Source organism: Fusarium coffeatum (assembly GCF_003316985.1).
Source record: "Fusarium coffeatum strain FIESC_28 chromosome Unknown BRIP53273_contig_125, whole genome shotgun sequence".
NCBI lineage: Eukaryota > Fungi > Ascomycota > Sordariomycetes > Hypocreales > Nectriaceae > Fusarium > Fusarium coffeatum.
Window position 1 is genome coordinate 64,139 of NW_022157918.1, and position 8,741 is coordinate 72,879.

Consider the following 8,741-nt stretch of genomic DNA (forward strand, 5'->3'; position numbering starts at 1 on the left):
TTAAGTGAAATTCATAGGTGTTTAGGTGGACTACAAACACAAGTAACTCATACCTCATACACCTCGGCTCGGAAGGCCAACGCCAAACCGGAAGCTTCGGTCAAAAGAAATCACCCGCCTGTCCCACCCAGCTCTATGTTCCCACGCCGATAGTCTCAGCTGCGGTGGTACGAGCGGTGTGCGTGGCCTGGATCTTTGAAGAGAAAGTTCACCTTGCGGCTGTATTCTATAACCACTACCACGACGTGGTCCTGCGCTCTAGTTGGCTGAGATGCAATCGTTGTAGTGATACAAGCTTTGTCAGGACCACTTACCCATGACCAAAGTTCCATTCCAAGCATCAATTAATCGCCCCAGGAAATTGTAAATTATGTGGCGAAAAGGATAAACACAGTCGCCTAAAGGAATCCTCTTTGCTTCAGTAACAGGAGGGCGGTTATACATCTGCGTTTCCGGCCGCAACGGTGGTTGTCATAGCAACCGGGTCCTCGAAGATCTTCGCACAGCGCTCTCCCCACATCTGCGTCGCCTCAACCCTTTGTCACGCGTGACGCACCGCAATTCAGCCTACTGTACCACTTCCTAAACGAATCCGAGTACGTCTACGTATTGCTTCTAGTTTCGTTCTTTCTCTCTATGTAGTCCTGTCAAGGACTGGTTCACAATCAATACCACTGATACCAGTACGCTGTCGAGGAGGTCCCGTGCTAGGACGTCTGGCAAGCAGTGGCAGCAAAGGCGCTCGACAAGTAAATCTTCAACTAGGGTGTAGGGATTGTTTACGATGTCGGCCTTTTCCAAGATCTCAGATGACTCTCCAACCAGTTGGAGTCCAGTCTTTTTTGGGGGAGGGGGGCGTAAGTCTAACCACCATGCAGGGTACGGTTGGAACCCAGTCCTTACAGATTGAAAACATCTTCCAGGTCGAGTTCAGTCAAGCTGTCGGTGTTGCAACCCTTTTCGGGCTAGGTTAAGGTCGGCGACACGAACGTAAGGAGAAATTTGTCCATCGACGCCCAGGCCATTACGCAACCGTCCATCATCTCGTTTGTCACCCATCGATACTCTCAATGGCAAGCGATGTATATGTTCTCCGAATGAATAGCCTGGTGCTGATAACAAGCACCCCATCTTGAATTAGAATCTTCAAGCACTGTCGGTTTTCCCTTGCTCCCTAAAACCTTACCTAGACCTTTTAACTTTACAGGATTTTTAATACTGCAATTTCTAATTTAATAAGCTTTTAATAATACTACTTCCTTTAAATACCTATTTTTTTCTTTAAATACCTATTGACTTAGTATTATAGTTTAATATTCTCTTGTAGCTAAAAAAGTAACTTTATTTACCTTTCTTTATCCTTTAGCTTTTTAACCTTATCTTTAGTAGCTTTTTCTTTCTTAAAAATAAAGCTTAAAATATTATAATAAATAGTTTTAAGAGCCTTCTTTTCCTTTTATAATAAAACTTTAAATATTACCTAATTAATTTATTAATAGATATTAATAAATATAGCTTTATAGCTAAGAAAAATAAGTAAAATAACCTAGTACTTATTTAAGAATATATAGCTATTAAGGGAATTATTTTTAAAGTATTAGTAGCTTAAGAATACCTTAAACTATATTTTATATGTAATAGTAGTATTAGTAATTTTTAAGATATTATTATAAATAGCCTTTTAAATACTATTATACCGAAGGGTAACTATTACTTTAAAGAATATTATCTTAGGTAATTTTATAGTTATATAGTATATTAATATTAAAAGAAGTATTTATTAACTAAAATATTAATAAAAGAAGATCTTTTATAGTACTTATTATAATATTAACTTTATAAGTAATAAAATATACCTTAAAACTAGATCTTTATTAGTATTTAAGTTTATAACTTATTAGTAGTTAGGTTTATAGCTTATTATTATTTTAGTATTAATTTAATATATACATTAGGGACTTATACCTTAGAAAAACTTAAAAAAATAGTTAATAGTCTAAATAACAAGTTCAAGACGTGGTCTTTGTTGGTAACGCTCTATTCCAGATTGGGATGAACTAGGTACACTTGATAGGGAATGTAGCTGTTCATTCACCAGTCGAGGGGCTGCTCGAGCAGTGTATTGGCTAGCAGAACCCTAGTATCAATGTCACGGGCAGCTAGTATGTGACCAGCGTCTATTGGCATCTCGAGCGAAGTGTAGGTAGTCAGTGACATTGGATCTTGGGACTTTGGGCATATGATGCCAGAGGCGAATATCGAGCGATGTACGAGGCGCGCACCGGATTGACGAGTCGTTGACGGGGCAACGTCTCATATGTTTCATGCTTCCCAGAATAGCGGCCCCCGCGATTGGAGGAAATGGCTGTTGACAGTCCTGGTGATGGGTTTTATAATGCAAGACAAGTACACTTACGAATGAGTTGCAACACGATGGAAGAGCCAACTGGGAGTTGCCCCGGGCGTCGGCATGAGGTTCAGTGGCTTTTCATGTAATGGACCAGTGGGGTTAAGGTCCGTCCCGCCGGGTGCTGGCAAGTTAGAATGCGGACTCCCAACGGGGTCGTTTCTCTTAAATCGGCCGTTAGATGTGAAATCACTTTGTTCTCCATTCTGGTTTCGCTTATATTTTTTGATGGTCTTGATTCAGAAGTACAGTTTTATAAATTTCGAATAAATTCGACTCATCCGACTTGGACCAGTGTGATATGCGGTTCGTACAATTACGTGTGCCCGGCGGTGGAAAGCCACATCGAGCGACAGCAAGGGACTGCGTGCCGATCTTTGAGTGGTATTTGAAGCTGGACCGGGGAAAACCTGCAAGCTAGATGGTAAGTAATCAGGTCCATATAAAAGAGAGGGTGCGAGTCGGTTTCGTACCGTTCAGCCTAACTGATATTACGCCCGACGCGGGGGACACTCAATTTAACGTCCAGTGACCCTGTAGATAGCGTTGAGCTGGCTTTCTGAGATGATCTGAAGATGAGCAAGAGATTTATCGACGTGCAACTGGCCTGTGGCTTTCCAAGGGCTACGTGGTTGGTACAGCCACATCCGCCCAGATTTGATCTACTTAACGACTCGGGACATTTGCACGATTTGACCTGTCTTGTCTTCTCTACCAGGGGAGAAGGCTGCCCAACACTGAGCATCGCAGTGAAACACATATGTTATTCGTCGGCGGCTCTGCTCCTCGACTAGAATCTGAGTCAGGTGCATAAACACGCGTTGAAGATTCTGCTGTCGCTAAAAGTAGCAAATTCTGACACTGTTCGGATCTTCGAAGGGCATCTATCCGCATGGGTGGGCAAAGAATGTAACACCTCGGGCTTTTCCCATTTCCGGGTTACCGTTAGCCTGGTCTCGTTTGGAACAGCGCAACTTGCATGAAAGAACCAGCGCCGAACATTAAAACACCCGTGATAGAGACGAAAGCAGTAAGTAGTTCAATTCTTTACAACATGGCAAAATGAAGTCAAAACCTTGACATCAAGAATCTGGACGGACAGGATGACTATGCTTCGCCCCTTGCGCGGATAGCCTGGAAGTTTGGATTCCGTGTTGCACTTCCCCCGTCCCCTTCCTTGTCGATTCTGTCTAGTTCGTCTATTTTGCAACTTCGTTGTTGTCTATTGGTAGTTCGACTGTTTTTCTTCCCACAGGACACACTGTCAACTGGAGTCAAACTCAATAATGTCGTCTGTTCCTCTGATTCGCCAAGCCAATTTCTTTCGCTGTGGGCACTCGATGCAGTAAGTGTGATGGCAAAAAGAATGCTGTGGGACAGACTAAAATGCCCGGGCAAATTGCGCTCCAGTTTCGAGTTGTGAAGACAGGAACCACGTTTATACATGTTCGGTGACCCCTTTCTTCTTCGCAGAAAGAAAGCCAGCGGTGCGTCGCTTCAACCATTCATCTTCGCCAGAGGCAAGTCAAAGCTCGATTCTTGTAGCTATACACGACCTGCTCCTAAAGAACGTACGATCTCGTGTTTGTTGAGATACCGACTGTTGACTCTTGTGTAAATCTTGAAACCTACGCGACGTCTTCTTTTAAACGACGGCCTACTTTAGGGAACCACTGTCATCTCATGTGCTTCACAACTTCATGGGAGTCCAGGCGCCAGGACGATATGAATAGCCGGCGTATTAGCCACGACTAAACTTGAATAATCTATTCCTGTGGGATAAACAAAGAGTAGATACATGTATATGGGAGGAACATCCAGAGGAGAGCCGGGATCCTTTCGGCGAAGGACTCTACTTTTTAGCTCTGATATAAGCCTCGCAATTTATAAATGACTTCCGGCGACGAGCACCTTCCAGGGTAGGAAAATTCCAGCTCTGTACATGCCATCTCGCTGTTACCGAGCTATCCGAGCAATTTTGTAGATGATCCTCTTGACCGCAACGCTTTTTCAACTGGCGTTGTAGTCGATTCGACCAGGCGTCAGTCAGCCGTGCTACGTTAGATGTTTAATAAGCGACGAAAGATGATTTCTGGAAGATACATTGGTCTTAGAGACTTTGTGTTGCGGTTATTGTTCTTGCTCTCAAGTCCTCCTACATTCATAAGTTATATTTCTCTGCGCTTGCTTCGTCTAAGGATATTTGGGTCGGTGTGCCCTAAAACTGGTATGTTCGTAAGAATAAAGAACCTTGATAGAATAGCCTCTGGTGCTTACACATCTGGGAGTCAAGCTTGTCCAGAGATATTCGTTGTGCGGGAGAGCTGTCCGCGATGATGCTTATTACCACGTTGTCCGCGTGATGCAAGATCATGAAGCGATGCCGAACGCCCCACTAGGTTCTGTCTTCTTACACACACACCACGGCCTCCAACTTTCCACTATTTCTTGGAAGGATGGTTATTGACAAAATGGGACTGATCGTCTTTAAAAACAAGGTCGATGGGAATTCCCGACAACCTGTGTTTGTATTGACCTGGGTGTGGTTTATCTCTGCAGTAGGTAAGATGTAGATTTCCGAGGCAGAGTAAAAGTGTTTGGAAGTGGTACGTTCTTCGTGTCATCAGCAAGTGACTCGTTTGCTGAAAAGGGCATACGAAGGTTCTATTTTGACACGTGGTAAATCTCTTGTAATCCGCGACGTAAGGAGCGTGGACAAAATGTTCCGGTAGAGGGTTACAACTCGATGGTAATCCCTCGTACAACAACGTCTGCATTGGGGTTCCAAGTGGCGATCTTGGGCAAGATGGCTCCGGGCCCTTCTAGACGGATGACAATCAATGGTTGCCCATGGCAGCCGTCAGCGACTTGATATCGTTCGGCCCCACTGCTCGTAGAACTTCGAGCGGGCGATCTACGAGTGAGCAGCTGCCGGTCACGACGTTTTGACTGACCCACCTTTGCCTCCACTCACTCACCCTCGCTGACACACGGACTCTCAAGGAGTGACTTGGATTTGAACAGCACCTACGTCAGTATATGGACCCTACTCCCTCCTTGGTCTGGTCGCTGTCAAGTCCCGCAGCCCGTTGTGGAGTCTATTCATCCTCATTTTCCGGTACGATTTCCCGACAAATCCCCGCATACCTCGGCTTCCATCTACACTCCCTTTCTCTCAACACCAGTGACGATGTCCACCATTGTTCTTCCATAAGTCCCTCAAGTGATTGGGTATCTTTATACTGTGTTATTACCTATCTGTCGTCGTTAGATCGCTGCAGACCGAGACTTCTATACTGCGTGTTCTTGCGCCGACCTGTACCTGACTCACATACGCACATCGCGTGCCGTGAAGATACGCTCCAGTGAAGCGCGCTTCTGGCTCGCTAGTAAAGGTGATGTTGTACCTGTAGGTTGCGGGGACTGGGAGGGTCTCTGCGTATATTCTGTGGCATATTTCAAATTGTTACTTCTCTCGCAGCATTATAAATGATCGAACGTTGACGCGTATGCTTGACGTTGTGAAATACATGTTCCAGTTTACGACCATGAAAAGTGTATAGAGTAAGGTGATACAGACTTCAGACCAACGTATCTGTACTTCTTGATGTAAATGAGATACGGTCAGTACATAGACAGGTGGCTTCTTGTTATGACTGTTGTGGCTGTTGTCAGACGTTATGTGTACACAAATACCCACGCCGAGATGAACTTGAGGTCCGAGCATTATTTGTAGTGACGGCTGTTCAGCGCATCGACAAATTCTCCGGTATTCCGTCCAACTCGCTACAGCACAGACTGTGTATTTACACTGAACTCTGTACTGCTATAGCCCGTCTCTGCTGTACAGCTCGTGGACTACATGTCGAGCTACACGGAGAGATATCTCGTGAGTACAGCTACTGGTTGACCGTTCAGAGATCGGTACGTCGTGCTGTAGCCTTTTGCTTGTGCCTCATGCGACACCCACCCTATAAACAACCGGCCACTAGCGGTCGTCATGGTGAAGATGCTCAAGAGATACAGTATGTCTCATATACCCAACGCTGTCGTTACTTCACTTTACAGCGATGCACGTAGATACTTATATCGTGGGCCGCACGGCTCTGAATCTCTCCCAACCACCCGACCGATATCTAAACCCCTCAGGACCGATTCGGCCACAGGGTATGTCGCCTGTTCCGCAGGCCCACCAGCACTGCACCTGCTAGAGGGTTTTGGCTACGCAGCCCCAGTCCAGCGGCATGTCCTGTGTGAGAGGAGGACCCAGTCCATCACATCTGGCTTATGAAGATGCTGGTAGAGGCCGCATTGTTTCCCGATAATTCAGCTAGGTCCGCTTTCGACCTGACGTGGCGAAACGACTATTGCATCTTCAAGCTTCTTTCATCTTCGCTAGCACGGAAATATTACGCAAACTGTCGCCCGGACAATCGTAGCAGTTGCTGCATTGTGAGTTTGGGTCCTCGGCTGGACCGCCAAGTGGCATGTTTAATTGTATTGAAAAGATGATTTTGGGGGAATATGGAACTGCCACGGCCAATGGTCACGCGGCCTGACACGATCTTATGGAAGGCCAAATACTTTCGCAGCCGTTCCAGAACAGGTATCACTGGTAAACTTCAATCCTGTATAAACCTGTGCTCCCTGAAGTCAAGAGCACGGTCAGCGCCGGCGTCAAATCTGTCGACAATAGGTAGACTGTCTTACTAACAGGGTTCAGTGAAGGTTTCGGACCGCCGGTCCTCGTCTAGAATCATCCTCAGTGCTCAAGATTGTCCTGGGGACGGGAAAAACCGCCAGCTGATTCGCCGAATTCGGGAGTAGTATGTATGACATCGGCTGATAGTTCCAGGCCATTGTTGGGCAGCATAGTAGGGACCTTTGCAGGCGGTTTGACCCCAGTGGCACCAAAGTTCATGACTTACGAACGAAAACTGTGCTATTGCGTTAATGGCAAGGATGGATCGATCGACCGGCCGTCACACAAATTCTGACCGGTCTCGATGCGTAGTCAAGAAGAGATCCTTGCTCTGACAACTTCCTTCTCTTGACTCGGCGTTGCAAAATGGGCCAAGTTATTAGACACTAAGATTCTTTGAGTCGTAGTGTTGATGAAAGGAGAAACGTCGCTGGGATTTGTATCTCACGGATCACGCAACCACACCTCGTACTGCAGGTCGTCAGCGTTTTCATCGAACTGGTGACTTGATGTACATGCATGACACTTTTCCACCACGCGGAGGTAAATTGCACAACGACCCACACACCGACATTGAACGCGACGTATCAGGCTTGCGGCTTGGCCCACTGCACCTCAAATCTTCTACAAAGATAAACCATGGCGTTGTTAATACCTAGGGGCCGACCTTTGTGCAAGAGGCGTAGGGTTGTTTCCATGACGTCAACCTCAGTTTTTGAAAATTGATCTTCTTCCAATTGTAGGGCGATCGACGAGAGAAGACAACTATCTGCACCACGTCGGGCAACGACCTCCCATGTCGCGGAGAGTGTCACTGTCTCAACAGGTTTAGTGATTGCCTTGATACGGTCTGCTGCTGCTTTTGTATACTGAGCTTGTAACTTGGTTCTTCGTCGTACTAGTGGTTAATGCCGCTTGAGGTTACCCCCAAGCGTACTTGTCTGGTCGATAAAGGCTACGTACCTGCTGAATGATGCAGCCACAAGGAAGACTTTCGCGGAGAGCTCATGACCGCTGGGACTGTTTATTTCGAACAATATGGTGATCTAGGGATTATGATAGACATCAAGCCAAGCCGTCGCAAGCTAGTGGTTCCCCATTTGTGGATTCGGGTACATGCGGACATTGCTCCCCTCGGGTTCGAAGCAGGTTCAGTATCTCATTCTCATTCACATGCCATTCAAGAGCACCAACAGCTTGCTAATACTTATGGACTGTTGCAAGTAGATACACTATCGTTTGAACGTTGGATGGGGGTGAAAGCCTTGATAGATCTGGGGTTGTTCAATGTGTTCAATTGATCTGTGTAACTTTCCAAATGGCCTCAATTGAGTCGTTGCGAAACCTACGTGGCAGGATCCCGCTGTTGTCGATAGTCCAGCCAGAGTGTTACCTGTTGATGTTCCACAGCATTGGACGGTAGGTTGATACTCCGACGTGTAGTTCAGTATCTGAGCTTCAAGTGTTTTGGAAGAGCAAAGATATTCATGGAATGACTGACGACCTCGGACTGTCGCTGAAACAAACTGATCTGAGCTTTGTTGTCTACTCCCGGCAAATGCCAATTTCCAACATTTTCGGAAAGTGTAGCAAGGACGTCAAGGGGTAAGAGTACAAGGGGTGGTTTTCAGT